Here is a 22,511-nt window from a genome sequence, read left to right on the forward strand (position 1 = left end):
CCCTCCTCTGACCTGTAAGTTCCATGAGAGCAAGAGCCATAATTGTCTTGCTCTATCCTAAGTGCCGATCAAAGTAACAAGCACATAGTAGGTGCTCAGTAAATATTTAGTGAATTGATAAATGGGATTTTAAGTTAACGTCATGAAAATCCACTCTCTGAAACCTCTATTAATTCCAGATTTGGGGACCTTCCCAGAATGACTTTAATTGCTCTTTGGAATGAAACCCTTCAGTTATTTGGAGATCACATTTTCTCTTCCCAGTTTTCCATATTAGAACAGTACATCGTCAGAGTTGCCATGGTTCTTATGGTGGGTCTAATTCAACCCTCTTATTCACCAATGTTTGCCGAGTACCAAGCACTTTGAAAAATAACATGGACACTAAGAAAAAGGAAGTCCCTACCCACCAGCAGCTCACAGGCCATTACAGATAAGGAAACTGAGGCATTCAAGGTGAAAGACTGCTTTGCAATGACAAAGCCAATCAGTGTCAAAACTGCAGAGTTAAAACTGAAGCTCAAATTCAGGTCTACCCTTCCACCTCACCATCATCCAAAACAGCAAGCCATCCAAAAATAATGTTTGCTTAGGGAATACATTATTTAATGTGTTTGCAGAGGCTTACCCCTCTAATTATGCATTATTTAAGCTAATATTAAATTTATAGCAAGTTGTTTTGTCTGCACAAGCACTGATCCCAATGTAGCATTGAGTCTTGTATGGCAACTAGGGAGAGCTGCTTTATAAATCCCAGAGGACTGACCCAGATAGGAAATGAAGATGTCATCCTGGCCTCACTTTTCCTCTGGGTAGATGAATACCTAAACTCTCCAAGGCAGGAAATTGGCTTTTAAATGCCTCCAGGCATGGGAAAGCTCTCCCCCCACCTCACCTTTTTGGGGTTTCCCACACTCAAAACACGACAGGCAAGGTATTCCTCTGCAAGTCTATCTGAAACCTCTCCTGCCGAGCAACAGTGCCATTTCCTGGAGGGGATCCAGCCCAGTGTTAATTTCCTCCTTCATGTTTCTCAAATCACCAGCTCCTGTCATTGCCCCTCGAGCTAAGTTAGAGTCACTGGTTATAGGCCCAGCAGGGCCATTTTGACGACAGCGTTTCCTTTTCTCAGGGTTTTTTACGAGCCTCCTTGTGACAGGCGTATACTTGGTGAGATCAAAACATTCTGGGGGGAGATTCCACAGGGGAAACTACTTCCCAAAGTCCGCCCTCTGCAAAAATAAAAACCATGCTAAATAGCTGAGTTTTATTAACTGGGGAAGCCAGGCTGAGGAAAATGCCCGATAATTAAAAATAATGGCTTCCTTACAAACACAAAATTGTATTAATTTAAAAATTGGTTTCTCTGTCACTGAATACCTACCAAGCTGGCTGGGAAGGGAATTGTGCTGATCCTGGCAGTGAAAATAATTCAAAATAACTTTTATGTTCTCCAGGAAGCCTCAAGGTTAATTTAAATATTGTTAGATGGGTAATTTAATTCAGAATAAAAGAACAGTGTGGCTACATTAAAGTTCCTGCACACTCTAAACTGGAGGCAGATGCCCAGGAAGTACTGAGCATGCCTTTCCAGCCCTCCCGCATCCCACACCCCACAGCCGAGGCATCTCCTCTTCACAAATGGTACCCTAGTAATTAAAGATACTTGATTACTCAACAGGCCTAAACACCTTGGCTCAGCTTCCAGTAAACTTAATTATTAGAAGGATTGCACATTTTTATAGAAATTACACATTTCAAAAGCTAACTCAGAGTGACATGACCAAGATGATGACGTAAGTCGCTCTCCCCCTCTCAAGACTAAATAACAACTATTAATGGACAGGACACCACTGACACAATCCTAGAACATGGGGGTGAGGCTGAAGTACTCCCCTGAACCACAGAGACCAAGACGGATTGGATTAGAAGGCTAAGAGGAACAGCTACATATTGACCACATTGTCCCTCCCCAAGGCCAGTGCCGCACCATGTAGAGTGGTCTCCCTTGAGCCTTCAGGTCCTCCAGGGGTGAAAGGGAACCAGATGGGACATCTAGCCACACACACACACACACACACACACACAGCCTGTGGGTTACTTTGTGAAAGCTCCTACTCCAGTCTTGCCCCACAAGCACTACAGGAGAATCTGCAGGGCTTGACCCCTAGGAAACTGATTATGATAGAGACAAAAGGAGAACCTTGCCAACAGCCAGCACACCAATCTTGGCAGACCAAGTTCTTACCCACAGAGCCCAAGTAGTACTCCCAACCAGCAGCTCATCTGCAGAACCAAATTGTTGGTGCAACCTTAACATGGAACTCAGCAGGGTGCAAATCTGCCTGATGTAGGTCCTCAAATGAGGAGTTTCACTGGCCCTGGAGCCCCTCCCCAGGCAGGAGAGCTGAACCATAACCCCAGCCCCATCTGACTGGGAGGGCTGGTGAGACCACCTGGCAGCTGAATGGCCCAGTAATGAAAAGCTAAGAGGAAGGCAGACAGAGCTGATCACCCCCAAAGTACAACCAGTACCAGACAAGGAGGGTATGCCCTCACAGGAGGAGTTAGTTCACAGCCCCACCCACTGCTTAATATAGCTCCTGGCCACTAGAAACCAGAAACCAGAAGCCACTGAACCAGAAAGCCTATTCAGAAAATTTTGGAGGTTCTTGGAGTGGGCCCTTTCACTCTACCCAGGCAAGGGAGCTAAATCATAACCACACCCACTGCTGAATGTGATTTCCCATCCTGACTGTCCAGAGGGGCTGGTGGCAATGTCTGAAGTCTGGTTATATACCTCTCAGCAAGCTGAGAGGTAAGCACACAAGCTGATAGCCTACAGAGCAAAGCCAGTGGCCCTATTCAGCTAAGGAACTTGGAGCAAGGGTTGGCTTGAGTCAAGACCACAAAGAGTCTTACAAGCTTTGGAACTAGTTATGCTGCTGCACCTGGACAAGGAAACTAATTCATAGCCCTGCTTATTGCTGAATACAGCCTTCAGACTGCCCTACCACAGAACCTAACCATATCACATAGGAAGCTGCATTGCCCTTCTTACAGTGGTACTTGGAAAGAATGCAGAGCCCCTGGCTTTCCTCTTCTGCAGAACAAAAAGAGTGACTCTGTGTAGACAGGGAATTCAGTGCAAACTCTTCCCTGATTTGGATTCCTAAATAATAAGCTATGAAGGACCTAGATCCCATTCTGCTATCCTGCCAGGGCAGAGAAGCTAATTCACAGTCCCATTTTTTGATTAAATACAGTACCCAGGCCCAACAGTCTAATAAGCCTGTCCAGAGAACCAGGAAACCACAGAGCCCATCCTACAGCCTCAACTGGACAAGGAACCAAGCCAGAAGTCCACTGAAACTTGTTCTCACCCTTGACTTCAAAGCTCAGGTAGTTGCCTTGCCCAGAAATTAACCCTGAAGCAAGGCCCACTTGCCCAAGGACATTACCATCAGACATATCCAGAAACCCAAACTGGGCTAACTAGTGAAGAACTGTCTTTACCAAAGTAAATCTATGAAGTCTTAAAGGCGAGACCACTTACTCAAATGTGCAGATACAAATGCAAGGAATCAAGGATCACAATAAATCAGGTAAATATAACACCACCAAAGGAAACTAATAAACTAATGAACAAGATAAGTTCAACAAAGAAACAGAAAACATCTAGGCACCTGGGTGACTCAGTCAGTTAAGCATCCGACTCTTGGTTTCAGCTCAGGTCATGATCCTGCAGTTTCGTGGGTTCAAGCTCCACATTGGGCTTTGTGCTGGCAGCACAAAGCTTGCTTGGGATTCTGTCTCCTCTCTCTCTCCATCTCTCTGCCCCTCCCCCACTTACGCTGTCTCTGTCTCTCTCAAAATACATAAACTTAAAAAAAATAGAAAACATATAGTGAGTGAAGAGTTCAGTATAGTGCTACAAAGGCAGACTTGATAATGCAGAAGAATCAATAACCTGGAATATAGGACATTTGAAATTACCCAGAGTAGTAAAAAGAAAAAAGGATAAAAATGAGTAGGGAAAGCCTACAGAATTTATGAGACATATTCAAAAGAAACAATATCTGCATTAGGGGAATTCCAGAGGAAGAAGACAAAGAGAAAGGGAAACTATATTTGAAGTAATAATGGCTGAAAACTTCTCAAACCTGGGGAAAGAAATGGACATCCATGAGGCCCAAAACCTCCCAAATAGTTGACTTTGAATAGGCCAACACCAAGACACATTATAATTAAATTGTCAAAAGTCAAAGACATGGGGTGCCTGGCTGGCTCAGTCAGTAGAATGTGCAACTCTTGATCTTGAGGTCATGAGTTTGAGCCCCACATTGGGTGTAGAGATTACTTTCAAGGGAACACAGACTTTCCTAAACAAACAAAAGCTGAGGAAGTTAATCACCACTACACCTGCCTTACAAGAAATGCTAAACAGAGTTCTTTAATTGCAAACAAAAGGATACTAATTAATATTAAAAAAAAAAAAAAAGAGGGGTGCCTGGCTGGCTCAGTCCATGAAGCATACAACTCTTGATCTTGGAGCCCCACATTAAGTATAGAGAGTACTTAAAAGTAAATGTTTAAAAAATAAGAAAGCATAAAACTCCTTTTAATTGTAAATATGTAGTCAATGTTAGATTCTGTAATATGTTAATGGTGGCATCAAATTCACAACTCTAGTTTAAAAGTTATAAAACAAATGTAGTAAGGTACACCTGGGTAGCTCAGTTGGTTATGTGTCTGACTCTCAGTTTCGGCTCAGGTCATGATCTCACGGTTTGTGAGCTCAACCCTTGCATCTGGCTCCACACTGAGTGAGGAGTCTACTTGGGATTCTCTCTCTCCTTTCTCTCTCTCTGCCCCTCCCCCCCAAAAATAAATATTTTTTAAATGTTTTAAAACAACCCCTAACTACAGTAATCTATTATTAGTTACATAATAAAAAAATATGTAAACTATAACATAAATAACCTGAAATGTGACAAGAAAGAGAAGTAAAAGTATAAAGTTTAGGAATTCTATTAAAGTTAAGTTTATAGCAGTTTAAAATACATTATAATAATTTGAAGATAATTTATGTAGCCCTCAGGGTAATAAGAGAAAAACCTATAGTGAATACACAAAAGAAAATATTCAAGAAGTCTAAGCATACTTATACCAAAAGACAAGCACTCCCCCAAAAAGTAGTATAAGAAATAACAACGGATCTACAAAACAACTAGAAAACAATTTTTTAAATGGCAAGTCCTACCCATCAATAATTACTTTAAACATAAACACATCAAATTCTACAATGAAAAGTCATAGAATGGCAGGATGGCTAAAAACAAAATTCAGCAATATCCTGTATACACGAGATTCATGTTATGCTTAAAGACACATATACATTGAGACTGAAGAGATGAAAAAAAGATTTCAAACATGTATTAACAACAACAACAACAACAACAAAAATGCAGGAATCCCTACACTTCTATCAGACAAAATAGACTTTAAACTAAAAATAGTAGAAAGATGCCAAGTAGATCATTATATAGTAATAAAGTAGTCAATCCATCAAGAAGATATAACAGTTGTAAATATTTATTTACCCAACAGTGGAGCACCTAAATATATAAAAGAAAAACTAACAGAACTAAAAGGAGAAATAAACAGCAATACAGTAATAGTTGGGGACTTTAATACCCCACTTTCAATAATCATCCATACAGAGAAGCAATAAGGAAACAGCGGATCTGAGCAACATTATAGACGAAATGGACCTAACAGACATATACAGAATCTTCTATCCAACAACAGCTGAATACACATTCTTCTAAAGTGCACATGGAACATTTTGGGGGGATAGACCATATGTAGGGCCACAAAACAGGTCTTAGGAAATTCAAGAAGTTTGAAATCATAGAGGGCATCTTCTCCAACCACAATAATATAAAACCAGAAATCAGTAATAGGAAGAAAACTGGAAAATTCACAAATACATGGAAATTAAATAACACTCTTTTGAACAACCAACGAATCAAAGAAGAATTCAAAAGAGAAATAGAAAGTTTCTTGAAAGAAATGAAAATGAAACACCAAAATTTGGGGTGCTTTGGTGGCTTAGTTCGTTAAGCATCCAACTTTGCCTCAAGTCATGATCTCACATTTCATGAGTTCGAGCCCCACACCAGGCTCTGTACTGACAGCTCAGAGCCTGGAGCCTGCTTCGGATTCTGTGTCTCCTTCTCTCTCTGCCCCCCCTCCCAAAAATAAACAAACATTAAAAAAAAAGATTAAAAATAAAAAGTCTCAACAAACAAAAGTCCGGCTTCACTGGTGAATTCTACCAGATATACAAAGAATTAATACCTACCTTCTAAAACTCTTCCAAAAATGGAAGAGGAGCAAACTCTTCCAAACTCATTTTATGAGGCCAGCATTACCTTGATACCAAAACCAGATAAAGACACCACAAGAAAAGAAAATTACAGGCAACATCCCTGATGAACATAGATGTAAAACTTCTCAACAAAATATTAGCAAACCAAATTCAATAATAAAGGGTCATACACCATGAGCAAGTGGGGTTTTTTATCCAGGGAAACAAAAATGTTTCAACATGTGGAAATCAGTCATTATGACCCATTATATTAACAAAATTAAGTGTAAAAATCATATGATTATCTCAATAGATGCAGAAAAGCTTTTGACAAAATTCAACATTTAGGATAAAAACTCTCAACCAAGCAGGTACATAGGAAACATTCTTCAACACAATAAAGGCCATTTATGAAAAGCCCACAATTAACATCAAAGGCATTGATGAAAAGCTGAAAGCCTTTCCTCCAAGATCAGAAATAAGACAAAGATGCCTACTCTCACCTCTGTTTTTTTTTTTTTGTGTGTGTGTGTGTGTGTGTGTGTGTGTGTGTGTGTGTGTGTGTGTCTTTGTGTTTTGGGGGTTTTTTTTAATTTAAATTTTAGTTAGCCAACATACAGTGCAATATTGGTTTCAGGAATAGAATTCAGTGATTCATCAATTACATAAAACCCCCAGTGATCATCACAACAATTGCCTTCCTTAATGTAAATCCATCACCCATTTAGCCCATCTCCCACCCACCTCCCTCCATCAACTCCCAGTTTGTTCTCTATCATTAAGAGTCTCTTGTGGTTTGTTTCCCTCTCTCCTCTTCCCTCACCTTCCCGTGTGTTCATCTGTTTTGTTTCTTAAATTCCACATGTTAATGAAATCATATGGTATTTTTCCATCTCTGATTGATTTATTTCACTTAGCATAATATATTCTAGCTACGTCTGTGTCATTGAAAATGCCAATTTTTGATGACTGAGTAATATTCCACTGCGTATATATACCACCTCTTTATTCATTGATAAGTCAATGGACATCTGGGCTATCTCCACAGTTTGGGTATTGTTGATAATGCTATTAACATTGGGGTATCCCATGTTACAGGGATCCCATGTATCCCTTCAAACCTGTATTTTCACCTCTTATTCAACATAGTATTGAAAATCCTAGCCAGAGCAGTTAGGCAAGAAAAAGAAATAAAAGACATCCAAATTGGGAAGGAAGAAGTAAAACTGTCACTATCTTCAGATAACATAATATTAAATACAGAAAACCCTAAAGACTCCATCAAAAACTGTTAGCAAAAACAAATTCAGAAATGTTACAATATACAAAAATCAATACACAAAAATATGTTTTGTTTCTATACATAATGAACTATTAGAAAGAAATTAAGAAGACAAGCCCATTTATAATTACATCACGAAGAATAAAATCATTAGGAAAACATTTAACCAAGGAGGTGAAAGACCTATACACTGATGCAGCACACTGTGGGAACTCTGGCCCATGCCATCCTACTAGAGAACAGCCAGAGACAAACAGCCATCCTACTAGGGAACAGCCAGAGGCAAAACCCTTGAAACCCCCCAAGCCCATGCCTGCTTCAGCTCAACTGTCTCAACAGAGCAGCCCCAGCACAGAGCACCCCAGGATTCCCTGATCTGCATCCACTCCAGCTCCAGCCATCCTGCCAGACACATACTGTTTACACAGGGGGACATTTCTACATAAGGCCACTCTCAAGATTAGGACAGCTGGCTGTTCCACCTAATTCATAAAAAGAAACACACAGTCAAACAAAATGAGGAGACAAGGGACTATATTTTAAACAAAAGAACAAGATAAAACCTCAGATGGAAAAAACAGAAAAAAGTAATTTACCTGATAAAGAGTTCAAAGTAATGGTCATAAAGAGCTCACTAAACTCAGGATAAAGAAGGATGAATACAATGAGAACTTCAACAAAGAGTTACAAAATACAAGAATACCAAACAGAAGTCACAGAGCTGGAGAATGCAGTCACTGAACTGAAAAATACACTAGAAAAATACACTAAACAGCAGATTAGATGGTACAGAACAGATCAGCAACCTGGAAGACAGAATAGTATAAACCACCTGATCAGAACAGCAAAAGGAAAAAAGAATTTTAAAAAATGAGAATAGTTTAAAGGACCTCTAGAACAACATTGATCATACTGATATTTATTATAGGAGCCCCAGAAGGAAAAGAGAGAAAGGGGCAGAAAATTTAGTTGAAGAAATAATGACTGAAAACTTCCCTAACCTGTGGAGGGAAAAACAGACATCTAAGCCCATGTAGGACAGAAAGTTCCAAACAAGATAAACTCAATGAGATCTACACCAGGACATATTATAATTAAAATGGCAAAAGTTAAAGAGAAAATCTTAAAGGCAGCAAAAGAAAATTTGTCAGCAGAAAGTTTGCAGGCCAGAAGGAGTGACAGGATATATTTAAAGTGCTAAAAAGAAAAAACTTGCAAACAAGGTTTGCTCTACCTGGCAAGGTTATCTTTCAGAATTGAAGGAGAGATAAAGCGTTCACCAGCAGAGCAAAAGCTAAAAAGTTCATCACCACTAAACCAGCCTTATAAGAAATATTAAAGGATCTTCTTTAAGCCTAAAGGAAAATACCATACTAGAAATTTTAAGAAAATATGAAAGAAAAAAAATCCCACTGGTAAAGGCAAATACAGTAAAAGCAGTAAATTGGCCACTTAAAGAGTGAGTATGAAAGTTAAAAGACAAAAGTAGTATTAACAACTATAAAAAGTAGTTAAGGTGTATACACAAAATAAAAATATGTAAAATAAGACATCAAAATATAAAATGTGCTTTTAAAATGTGTTCAGACTTGGGGCGCATGGGTGGCTCAGTCGGTTGGGCGGCTGACTTCGGCTCAGGTCATGATCTTGCGGTCCATGAGTTCTAGCCCCGCATAGGGCTCTGTGCTGACAGCTCAGAGCCTGGAGCCTGCTTCGGATTCTGTGTCTCCCTCTCTCTGACCCTCCCCTGTTCATGCTCTGTCTCTCCCTGTCTCAAAAATAAACGTTAAAAAAAATTTTTTTAATAAATAAATAAACAGTGTTCAGACTTAAAAAACTATCAGCTTAAAACAGACATATATGTGTAAGTATGCTGTGCATATATGTAAATATACTATATATATGTAAATATATATGAACATCATGGTGACCACAAAACAAAATCCTACAATACATATACAAAAAAAATAAAGAGAAAAAAACCCAAACATAACACTAAAGAAAACCATCAAATTTCAAAGGAAGAGACCAAGAGAATACAAAAACAATGAGAAAACAATTAACAAAATGGCAATAAGTAAATATCGATAATTACTTTAAATGTAAATGAATAAATACTCCAATTAAAATACAGAGGGTAGCTGAATGGATAATAAACAAGACCTGGGGTGCCTGGGTGGCTCAGTTGGTTGAGGGGCTAAGTCTAGATTTTGGCTCAGGTCATGATCTTGTGGTTCGTGGGATGGAGTCCCATGTCAGGCTCTGTGCTGACAGTGCAGAGCCTGCTTAGGATTCTCTCTCCCTCTTTCTCTGCTCCTCCCCTACTCACAGTCTCTGTCTGTCTCTCAAAATAAACAAACAAACATTAAAAAAAAAAAGACCCATCTATATCTTGCCTACAAAAGACTAACTTTAGACCTAAAGACAAACACAGACTGAAAGTAAAGGGCTGGAAAAAGATATTCCATGTAAATGGAAACAAAAAGAAACTGGAATAGCAATATGATTATACCAGACAAAATAGACTTTTTTTAATTTTAGAGAGCAAGAGAGCAAGAGAGCACATGAGCAAGAGAGAGGGGCAGAGAGAGAGCAAGAGAGAGAATCTTAAGCAGGCTCCATGCTCAGTGCAGAGCCCAATTCAGGGCTCGTTTCCATGACCCTGAGATCATGACCCGACCCAAAATCAAGAGTCACACATTCAACAGACTAAGGCACCGAGACGCCCCCTTTTTTGCTAAGTGAAATAAGTCAGTCAGAGAAAGACAGATATCATATGTTTTCACTCATATGTAGAATTTGAGAAACTTAACAGAAGACCATGGAGGGAAGGGAAGGGGAAAAAAAGAGTTTCAAACAGAGAGGGAGGCAAACAATAAGAGACTTTTAAATACAGAGAACAAACCAAGGGTTGATGGGGAAGGAGGGCAGGAGAGAGGGGAAAATGGGGGATAAGCATTGAGGAAGGCACTTGGTGGGATGAGCACTGGGTGTTGTATGTAAGTGATGAATCATGGGAATCAACTCCTGAAGTGAAGAGCCACTGTATACACTGTATGTTAGCTGACTTGACAATAAATTAAAAAAAAAAAATACGAACAATGTTCTTTCAGGAAATTGAAGGATATAAGAAATTGTTCTTTAAAATTACTTTAAGGGGCGCCTGGGTGGCTCAGTCAGTTAAGCATCCGACTTCGGCTCAGGTCATGATCTCATGGTCCGTGAGTTCAAGCCCCACGTCGGGCTCTGTGCTGACAGCTCAGAGCCTGGAGCCTGCTTCAGATTCTGTGTCTCCCTCTCTCTCTGACCCTCTCCCATTCATGCTCTCTCTCTGTCTCAAAAATAAATAAACATTAAAAAAATTAAAATTACTTTAAAAGGTTAACATTTATTGTAAAAAGAGAATGCCTTTTTAAGAGTCATTTGCATGCTCTTATTTCTCCCGCTAAAAAACCAAAAATTAATAATGCATATTCATATATTTTACATAGTAAAGACCAGACTATATAATTAATTTTATTCCTGTTTTTGATTAATATCACATATGTGTTTCCTTACACCATTCCAAGTCCTTTAAAAGCAGGATTTCTTATTGGAGGCACAACTCTGTCACATAGTTGTGTTAGAATTTGCAAAAACTGTCCATGTTTTGCTGTGATCACTGAAATTTCTGATTTTCTAAGTTGAGCATTATAAATAATGGCTTGATCATGCCTTCAAAAATAAACGGTTTCTCTAAAAAATATAAAGATTTTTTTATTCATACAAAATAGACTTTAAAACAAAGACTGTAACAAAAGACGAAAAAGGCATGATGTAATGATACAGCAGTCAATCCACGAAAGATGTAACATTCATAAATGTTTATACAGCCAAAATAGGAGCACCTAAATAAATATTAACAGGACATAAAAGGAGAAAATGACAGCAATCCAATAATAGTAGGGTATTTTAATAACCCACTTACATCAATGAATAGATTTTGGAAACAGAAAATTAATAAGGAAATTTTGGTCTTAAATGGCACATTAAACCAGGTAGACTTAATGTCATATATATATATGTAACTATATGTGTATATATATAGTTACATATATATAGTTATATATATAGTTACATATAGTTACATATATAGTTATATATATATAGAGAGAGAGAGAGAGAACATTTCATTAAAAAAAGTACAGAATAAAAAAAAAGTACAGAATACACATCATTTTCAAGTGGACATGGAGTATTCTCCAGGATAGATCACATGTTGAGCCACAAAACAGGTCTCAATACATTCAAGAAGATTGAAATTGTATCACGCATACCTTCCAACCACAATTGTATGAAACTAGAAATCATTTACAAGAACAAAAATGGGGGAAAACACAAAATCATGGGGACTAAGCAACATGTTACTCAGCAACCAGTGGGTCAATGAGGAAATGAAAAGGAAATTAAAAATACCTTGAGACAAATAAAAATGGAAACATAATTTTCCAAAATCCATGAGACACAGCAAAAGCAGTTCTAAGAGAGAAGTTCATGGCAATACAGGCCTACCTCAAGAAACAAGAAAAATTCCAAATGAACAATCTATGACTTAAAGAAGTGGGAAAAGAACAGACACACAAAAAAACCCAAAGTTAATAGAAGGAAGAAAATAATAAATATCAGCACAGAAATGCAATAGAAACTTAAAAATAGTAATATCAATGAAACTAAAAGCTTGTTCTTTGAAAAGATGAACAAATCAATAAACCTTTATCCAGCCTCATTTGGAAAAAAAGAAGGCCCAAATAAAAAAGAAAATGAATGAGGAAAAGTTACATCTAACACCACAGAAATATGAAGGATAACAGAGATTACTATGAACAATTATATGCCAACAATTTGGACAACCTAGAAGAAATGAATAAGTTCCTAGAAACCCACATCCTTCCGAGACTGAACCATGAACAAATAGAAAACTTGAATAGACAGATTAGAGGTAATGAAACTGAATCCATAATCTTTTTAATGTTTATTTATTTTGGGGAGAGAGAGAGAGAGAGAAAGCAGGGGAGGGGCAGAGAGAGAGAGGGAGACAGAGGACTCAAAGCAGGCTCGGTGCTGACAGTAGAGAGAGCCTGATGCGGGTCTTGAACTCACAAACTGTGAGATCATAAGCTGAGCTGAAGTCAGATGCTTAACGGACTGAGTCACCCAGGAACCCCGAACCCATAATTTTAAACAAAACAAAAGCCAAAGTCCAGAACCAGACAGCTTCAAAGGTGAATTCACCAAAAACATTTAAAGAAGAATTAGTACCTATCCTTCTCAAAATTGAAGAGAAAGGAGTGCTTCCAAACTGAATTTATGAAGCCAATGCTACCTTGATACCAAACAAAGATACCACACACACACACATATATATATACCAAAAATTAATAATGCATATTATTATAATAAAATTAATAATGCATATTATATATATGTGTGTGTGTGTGGTATCTTTGATTTTGGTATCACTTTGATTTTTGTATCACCCACTATATATGTGTGTGTGTGTGTGTGTGTGTTTGTGTGTACATACACACACCAGAGTGTTTGTGTGTGTGTGTGTATATATATATATGTATATATATATATGTATATATATGTATGTATATATATGTATATATGTATATATATGCGTGTATATATATATGTGTGTACATATATATATGTGTGTATATATATATATATATATATATATATATATATATACACCACATACACACACACTATTAACATAGATGCAAAACACATCAACAAAATATTACCAAACCAAATTCAACAATATATTAAAAGGTTCATACACCACAATCAGGTGGAATTTATTCCAAAGATGCAAGCATGGTTCAACATATGCAGACCAAGCAATGTGATACACCACATTAACAATATGAAAGATAAAAATCATGCTCATCTCAATAGATTCAAACAAAGCATTTGAACACATTCAACATCCATTTACGATAAAAACTGTCAACAAAGTAAGTACAGAAGGAATGTACCTCCACATAATAAAGGTTGAATATGACAGACCCACAGCCAACATCACACTCAGTGGTGAAAAGCCAAACACTTTTCTTTTAAGATCAGGAACAAGAAAAGGATGCTAACTTTTGCCATTTTTATTCAACACAGTATTGGAAGTCCTAGCCAGAATTATTAGACAATAAAGAAAATCCAAATTGGAAAGAAAGAAGTAAATCTGTCACTATTCACAGATGTCCTGATACTATGTATAGAAAACCCTAAAGACTCCACCAAAAAAATATTAGAATAAGGGAATTCAATGAAGTCACAGGATATGAAATTACCATACAGAAATCAGTTGCATTTCTATATACTAATAACAAGGTATCAGAGAGAAATTAAGAAAACAATCCCATTTATAATTGCATCAAAAAGAATAAAATACCTAGGGATAAATTTAACCAAAGAACTGAAAGACCCACACTCTAAAAAAATGTAAATCACTGATGAAAGAAATTGGAGATGACACAAATAAATGTAAAGATATACCATGCTCATGGATTGGAAGAAGTAATGTTCTTAAAATGTCCATACTACCCAATTAAATCCACAGATTCAATGCAATTCCTGTCAAAATACCAATAGCATTTTTCACATAAATAAAACAAACAATACTAAAATTAGTGTGGAACCACAAGACCCCAAATAGCCAAAGCTACCTTGAGGAAGAAGAACAAAACTAGAGGTATCACACTCCCTGATTTCAAGATATAAATACAAACCTATAGTGATCAAAACAGTATGGCATTGACACAAAAATATCAATGGAACAGGATAGAGAGCCCAGAAATAAACCCACATTTATATAGTCCATTAATCAGTGACAAAGGAGGCAAGAATATATAATGAGAAAAAGACAGTCTAATAAATGGTGTTGGAAAAATTGGACAGCTACATACAAATAGTGAAACAATATAACTTTCTCACAGCATACACAAAAGAAACTCAAAATGAATTATAGACCTACATGTGAAACCTGAAACTATAAAACTCCTAAAAGAAAACAAAGACAGTCACCTCGTGGACAACAGCCTTGGAAACATATGTATGTATATGCCTCCTTAGGGCAAACAAAAGCAAAAATAAACTATTTGGACCACACAAAAATAAAAATCTTTTGCATAGCAAAGGAATGCAACAAAACAAAAAGGGAACCTACTGAATGGGAGAAGATATTTGCTAATGATATGGCCAAGAAGGGGTTAATATCCAGTATCTAAAATAAAGAATTTATACAACTCCAAAAAATAATAATAATCCAATTACAAAGCGGGCAGAGGACTTAAATAAACATTTTTCCAAAGAAGACTACAGATGGGAAACAGACATATGAAAAGATGCTCAACATTACTAATAATCAGAGAAATGCAAATCAAAACCGCAGTGAGATATCACCAGTCAGAATGGCTAGTATCAAAAAGATAAGAAATGGCAAGTGTTGGCAAGGATGTGGAGGAGAGGGTATTCTTGTGCACTGTTGGTGGGAATGTAAATTGGTACAACCACTGTGGAAAGCAATATGGCTCTTCCTCAAAATTTTAAAAATAAAAATACTATATGATCCAGTTATTCCACTACTGAGTACTTAGCCAAAGGAAACAAAAACATGGATTCAAAAAGATACATGTGTCCCTGTATTTATTGCAGCATTGTTTACAATAGCCAAGATATGGAAGCAATAAAGATTTGATACATACCTACATACATGTATATGTGTGAGGAATATTACTCAGCCATAAAAAAGATTGAGGTCTTGCCATTTGTGACAACATGGCATTATGCTAAGTGAAATAAGCCAGACAGAGAAAGACAAATACCATATGATTTCATTTATATGTGTAATCTAAAAAACCAAACAACCAAACAGAAACAAACTCATAAATAGAAAAAAACTGGTGGTTGCCAAAGGGAGGGGGATTAGGGGTAAGGGCAAACAGGTGAAGGGGATTAAGAGGTACAAACTTCCATCTATAAAATAAGTAAGTTATGGAGATGAAAAGTACAGCATATTAAATATAGTCAATAATATTGTAGTAGCATTGTATGGTGACAGTGACTACATTTATCACGGTGAGCATTGAGTAACATTTACATTTGTTGAATCACTATGTTAACACTTAAAACTAATATTATATGTCAACTATATGTCAATAATAAAAATCAAAAAGTAACTTAAAAAATGAAGTGAAAGAGATGTCAGAGAAGTTTGTATCTATATAAAAGTACCATAATATTAAAGCATCCTGGAAGGACAGCAGCTACCTTGGAGAGTCTCCTGGACTTAGCCTGAATAAGAAAGAAACTTCAGTCATTTTAAGAAAAAATAAAATACCTAGGAAAAAATTTGACCAAGGACGTGTACCAGAAAACAGGTTTTTCACCTGTACTCTGAAAATTATAAGATGGATGAAAAAAAAATAAAAATGACACAAATAAAGGAGAAGGTACTCTGTGCTCATGGATTGGAATTAATATTGTCAAATATGTCCATACTACCCAACAAAATCTATAGATTCAATGCAATCCCAATCAAACTACCAAAATATTTTTCACAGAACTAGAGCAAAGAATCCTAAAATCTGTATGGAACCACAAAAGAAAAGCCAAAGCAATCTTGAGGAAGAACAAAGCTGTAAGTATCACAATCCTTGATTTCAAGATATACTACAAGACTCAGGTAATCCAAACAGTAGGATACTGTCACAAAAACAGACACATAGATTAATAGAGTAGAAGGCTTAGAGAAAAACCCACACATACATGGTCAATCAATCTACAAGGGAAACAAGAATATAAATGTGGAAAAGACAGTCTCTTCAATAAATGATACTGGGGAAACTGGACAGCTACATGCAAAAGAATGAAACTAGACCACTGTCTTACACCATATACAAAAAAGTAAATAAAAATGGATTAAAGATTCAAAGTTGATTAAGACCTGAAATCATAAAACTCCTCAAAGAAAGCACGCAGTAATCTCTTGGACATCAGCCTTAGTAACATATTCATGCATGTGTCTCCTCAGGCAAGGGAAACAAAAGCCAAAATAAACTATTGGGACTACACCAAATAAAAATCTTTTGCACAGCAAAGGAAACCGTCAACAAAATGAAAGGCAACCTGTAAATGGGAGAAGATGTTTACAAATCATACATCTGATAAAGGATTAATATCCAAAATATATCAAGAGTTTATACAACTTAATATCCAAAAGCAAGTAACTTGATTTAAAAATGGGCAAAGGACTTGGATATTTTCCCCCAAAAAGACATACAAGTGGTCAAGGGCACCTGAAAATATTCTCAGTATCACTAATCTTCAGGAAAATGCAACTCACAACAATGAAATATTGCTTCATGGTTGTCACATTGCCCAAAAGGCATATATAGATTTAATGCAATCTTTATCAAGATTTCAATGACATTTTTTTACAGAAGTTGGAGAAAAAAATCCTAAAATTTGAAACCACAAAAGACATGAATAGCCAAAGTAATCCTGAGAAAGAAAAACAAAGCAAGAGGCATCATACTTCCTGATTGCAAGCTATACTATAAAGTTATAGTAATTAATACAGTAGTGGTATTTTAAAAAGATCAGTGGAACAGAATTGAGAACCCAGAAATAAACCCAAGCATATACAGCCAACTAATATTTGACAAGGGAGCCAAGAATACTCAATGGAGAAGAGACAATCTCTTTAATAAATGGTGATGGGAAAACTGGATATTCACTTACAAAAGAATGAAAGTGGACCCAAATCTTACACCAGTCAAAAAAAATAATTCAAAATGGATTAAAGACCTAAATGTAAGAACCAAAATTATCAAATCCCTAAAAGAAAACAAGAAAAAACTCATTGACATGGGTCTTGGCAATGATTTTTTTATATATATATACAACACCTAAAGCACAAGCAACAAAATCAAAATAAACAAACAGGACATCATCAAACTGAAAAGCTTCTACACAGCAAAAGAAACAACTAACAACACAAAAAGACAACCTAAAGAAAGGGAAAAAGTATTTATGAATTATATATCTGATAAGGGGTTAGTATCCAAAATATTTTTTTAAAAAGTCCTACAACTCAATAGCAAAATTAAAACAATCCAATTTAAAAATGGGCAAAGTGAGAAGGATACCTGGCTGGCTCAGTAGAGTATGCATCTCTTGATCTCAGAGTCATGTTTGAGCTCCATGTGAGCATAGAGATTACTTGAATAAATAAATACCTACCTACCTACATACATACATACATACATAATAAAAATAGACAAAGGACCTGAATAAACATTTTTTTCCATAGAAGATATATGAATAGCCAAAAGGTACATGAAAAGATGCTCAACATCACTAATTGTGAGGGAAATACAAATCAAAACCACAATAACACCTCACACCTGTTAGGACAGCCATCAAAAAGACAAGAGTAAATGCTGGCAAGGATGTGGAGAAAAGGGAACTCTTGTGCACTGTTGGTAAGACTGTAAATCGGTGCAGCCACTATGGAAAACAGTATAGAGGATCCTCAAAATTTTTAAAATAGAACTTCCACATAATCCAGCAATTCCACTTCTGGAATTCATTTCCAAAGGAAATGAAAGCTGTATGTCAAATATATATCCGTACTCCCATGTCCATTGCAGCATTACTTACAATAGCCAAGACATGGAAACAACCTGTGTGTTCATCAACAGATGGAGGGATAAAAAGTTGTTGTATATATTTATAATGGAATATTATTCAGCCATAAAGAATGAGGAAATCCTGCCATTTGCAATGACATGGATGGTTCTTGATATTATGCTAAGTGAAATAAGTTAGAGAAAGACAAATACTGTATGATCTCATATGTGGAATCTTAAAAATAAATAAATAATGAAAACTTAGAAAGAGATCAGATTTATGGTTACCAGAGGTGGGGTGGGGGGTGGGAATTGGAGGAAGGTGGTCAAAAAGTACAGGCTTCCAGTTATAAGATAAATAAGTACTAGGGATATAATGTACAGCATGGTGATTATAGTTAACACTGCTGTATGATATGTAGAAAACTGTTAAGAGAGTAAAATCCTAAGGGGTCTCATCATAAAGTGAAAATTTTTTTTAAAGAAAAATAAAAACCATTATCTGTATGAGATGACAGATATTAACTAAACTTATTTGGGAAATCATTTCATTATACACATAAGTCTATTATGCTACATAATTTAAACATATATAGTGATGTATATCAACTATATGTCAATAAAGTTAGGGGGAGGAAAATAAAGTTCAGTAAAGTTCATTTGAACCAGTGCTACAACTAAATCCCATTCCCAAGGACATGGTGGATCCCAGCTTAAAGTATCAATGGCTAATGGTTAGTAATGGTTATTACTTCTTTTTGGTTGATGCACCCAGGCCAGGGGTCAGAGGCCTTGTTAGTTCTAAGTAGTAGCAATAAACCCAAATGTTGGCAATCAGAATTTAGGAACCTCTTTGCTGGTTTTGCCCACTATTCAGTTCTTTCTGCAATCTTAGCACCCTCACATACTAATATAATTGTTACAATGATAGTCATGCTTGTATATAGGATTTACATGCTGTTCTCTCCTACAGCTACATGTTATAGTATATATTCATATATATACACAGATACATATACATATTATATTATTGTTATTTATACGATTTGCCTGTTGGTCTCTCTCAGGTAGCTGAAGATAGGGACTTTTATTAATCCGACTGTATTTTAACCAAGAGTACACAACAGAATCATCCAGCCCGTATTCCCTAGGGGGCTGATTCAGCAGCTGCAGAATCAGCCCATCAGCAGTGCTTTGAGAGAGCATCACAGGTGGCTTAAAATTGCATGCCTGATAGAGAGCAGCTGGCCATTGAGGTGGTACAGCCTAGGGGTGAAGACAGTGAGCTCTGGACTGAAATCCTAGCTCCACCACTTACTATTTGTATAAGCTTGAACAGAGCACTTAAACCTATCTGTTCCTTGTATGTAAAGTGGGGATAATAGTGCTTGCCTGAGAGTGTCGTGGGGATTAAATAAGATAAAACAAGGGTAGCTCTGAGAACACACTAAGCCCATCATAAATTCTCAAAACGCATTGCTTTGTTGGTGTTGTTCATCCCTGCATTCCAGAGGAGGCACCAAGCCTGACATTAGCAGAGATTTAATGCTCAATAAATAATAAATGCACAGGGAGCTGTATGATATTAGCAAAGAGAAGAAAAAAGGAAAATTAGTAAGGAAAGAGGAGGATAGAAGGATGACCAAGGAGATGGGAAATAGAGAGGTATAGTAAGGAGTCCCCAGCAGTTGGCTCAGGAAACCCTAAAAATTCTTCCTCATTGTTGCCAAATTATTCATTCTGCCTAATAAAATGTTGGCAAGGTCTTAAACTGAAATTTTCAAACTCATAGGATTAAGAATTTTGATGGCCTTCTGCATTTGTTCCAAACGAAGCAACCCAATAAAGCCAAATTTCTTTTTCCAGAGGAATTTATCATTCTGACCCCATCTAGTGGTTTCCTTTGGATATGGTGACTCTAATTTGGGATCAAGATCCTCAATAATTCTGACTGCATTAACTTTTGGACATGTTTTTTTAAAATCCTACCACTCTCCCTTTACTTTCTTGACTGTTCTTCCCCATGGCTGCACATTTGATTGTATGAATCCTCCACTTGAAGTTGGGGGTCTCAATCCCAACAGCTCACCACCTTTATTCCTATATCCATGCTTTGATGCATTTTCTTTCCAAAATGTTCTATCTCAAGTGTTTTATCCCTTTCTCCCTGAGATGACTCCATGGAAATAGCAATGGTTTGAGGAGTCAAGTAGTCCTGGGTTCAAATCCAGCCTCCACCACTTATCTACATTTATGACCCCTCTGAGTTCAACTGCCCATATATAAAATAATTTCTACCTATGTTGTGAGAATTAAACTGGGATAAGGTATATAAAGTACCCAGCACAGTACCTGCCAAAGTATGAGGGGATTATCTTCGTTTCGTTCAGTCTCAACTGCTAGTAACAGGCATTAGAAATAACAAGAGCTTGGGGTGCCTGGGTGGCGCAGTCGGTTAAGCGTCCGACTTCAGCCAGGTCATGATCTCGCGGTCCGTGAGTTCGAGCCCCGCGTCAGGCTCTGGGCTGATGGCTCGGAGCCTGGAGCCTGTTTCCGATTCTGTGTCTCCCTCTCTCTCTGCCCCTCCCCCGTTCATGCTCTGTCTCTCTCTCTGTCCAAAAAATAAATTAAAAAAAAAAAAAAAAGTTGAAAAAAAAATTTTAAAAAGAAATAACAAGAGCTTAAATAAGATATGGCCTTATTATTTTTTATAACATAAAAGGAGTCTAGAGGTGAGCCATTCATGGCTGGTATGGATGACCATTAAAGACACCTAGGTCAACAGGGATCTAGACTCTCTCTGAATGACCATCATCCTTGAGACTTCCATTCTCAAAGTCACCCATATTTACATGGTGAATGCTAGAACTCCAGGGATCATAACCACATTCCACCCAGGTAAAGGAGGAAAGTGGGAAGAACAAAAGGGTGCCTGTATCGTAGCTATGTCATCCTCCTTTAAGGTTCCCAGGAGACCCAGATGACAACTACCACTTACATCATGTCAGCCACCCATCTCTCCAGAGGAAGCTGTGAAATGTAGTTCTTTACCTGTGTACAATGAGGCACCCTAGAAAACAAAAGTCTGTGGTATTTTCAGGCTACAACATGGAGACTTCAGGGGCTATGCTATGCTTTACAGTTTCCTCAGCATTTCACACCTCAGGGCAGACAATGCATATATAATACATGAATCAGTACGGCTGATTAAATGTTTAAGTGGTTAAATGGATCAGGTCTGAAGACCTAAGTTCCAGACCAACCCTACCACTTCATTGTTATGTGACCTTGAGCAAGTATGTAACCTGTCTGCTTCAGGCCATTTCCTCACTTGTCAAGCGGTCCTTGTGGGCACCAACTCGGACAAGAGATGCAAATTACCTAACACAATGCCTATGTCTAGCCCTCAGCATGTGTTAAAGTTATCACCACCACCATCATCAACATCACCATCATCATTATTATTGTTAGGAGCTATTAAATTATTAGGTAAGGTAAGGAGGTACCAGATGTCTCTTACTTTTTTTTCTGCCTGTGTACATCTTCCTTTGCCTTCAGTAGTCACCCCAGGGACGTCTGGATTTGCAACCAATTATGTTGAAAGAACCTGGGCTCAGTCAGCCTCATTTTATTCACTTCCAGTTATCCAGTCAAGACTAGCTGAATCTCAAGAGTCCCTCTCCTTTGCCCCTAACCAGAGTCTAGTCACCCAGCTCTGCCTTCTGGGACAGATGCTCTTCTCTGTTCAGATCAACTTCTAAATAAATATTAAATTATGTCTAGATGTGTTCCACTATTCCTTTCAAATCTAAGTAAATCAGTTCCCTTTGTTGGAATTCCCCAGCCCTGATAAGGTCTTCCACTGATGTCTTGCATCCTTGACAGTGGCAAGATTTTTCTCTAGATAGGAGTAAAGAGGTTCACATAGCAATAAGCCTTCTATTCCCAGGTCTTTGCGAAATATGGATTTCTTAGACAGCCTCCCCACCCTCCTAGCTACCTTTACTTGAGTTTCAGAAGAAATCTTGGCATCTGCTCTTAAAGATCATTAGCTACTCAGCTGGTGATGTGCCAAAAAAAAAAAAAAAAAAAAAAAAAAGAGGGTTGAAAGTGTGCAAATATACATATTATGTTGCTCTCCAAGGTGGCCAGGCAGAACAGTCAGAACCCCAGTGCCAGG

At 37.3% G+C, this 22,511-nt stretch overlaps 1 protein-coding gene and 1 long non-coding RNA gene across 20 annotated transcripts in view; one reads left to right on the top strand and one right to left on the bottom strand.

Annotated features, from left to right (window-relative positions):
- The window catches only part of TENM2 (teneurin transmembrane protein 2), a 1,291,038-nt gene that overhangs the window by 1,250,202 nt on the left and 18,325 nt on the right, over positions 1 to 22,511 (top strand). The gene's annotated exons all lie outside the window — the stretch shown is intronic.
- LOC109267455 (uncharacterized) overlaps positions 1 to 22,511 on the bottom strand; it is a 56,266-nt gene that overhangs the window by 5,772 nt on the left and 27,983 nt on the right. The gene's annotated exons all lie outside the window — the stretch shown is intronic.

This window comes from Panthera pardus, unplaced genomic scaffold (genome assembly GCF_024362965.1).
Source record: "Panthera pardus isolate Hobbes unplaced genomic scaffold, ASM2436296v1 HiC_scaffold_2, whole genome shotgun sequence".
Lineage (NCBI taxonomy): Eukaryota > Metazoa > Chordata > Mammalia > Carnivora > Felidae > Panthera > Panthera pardus.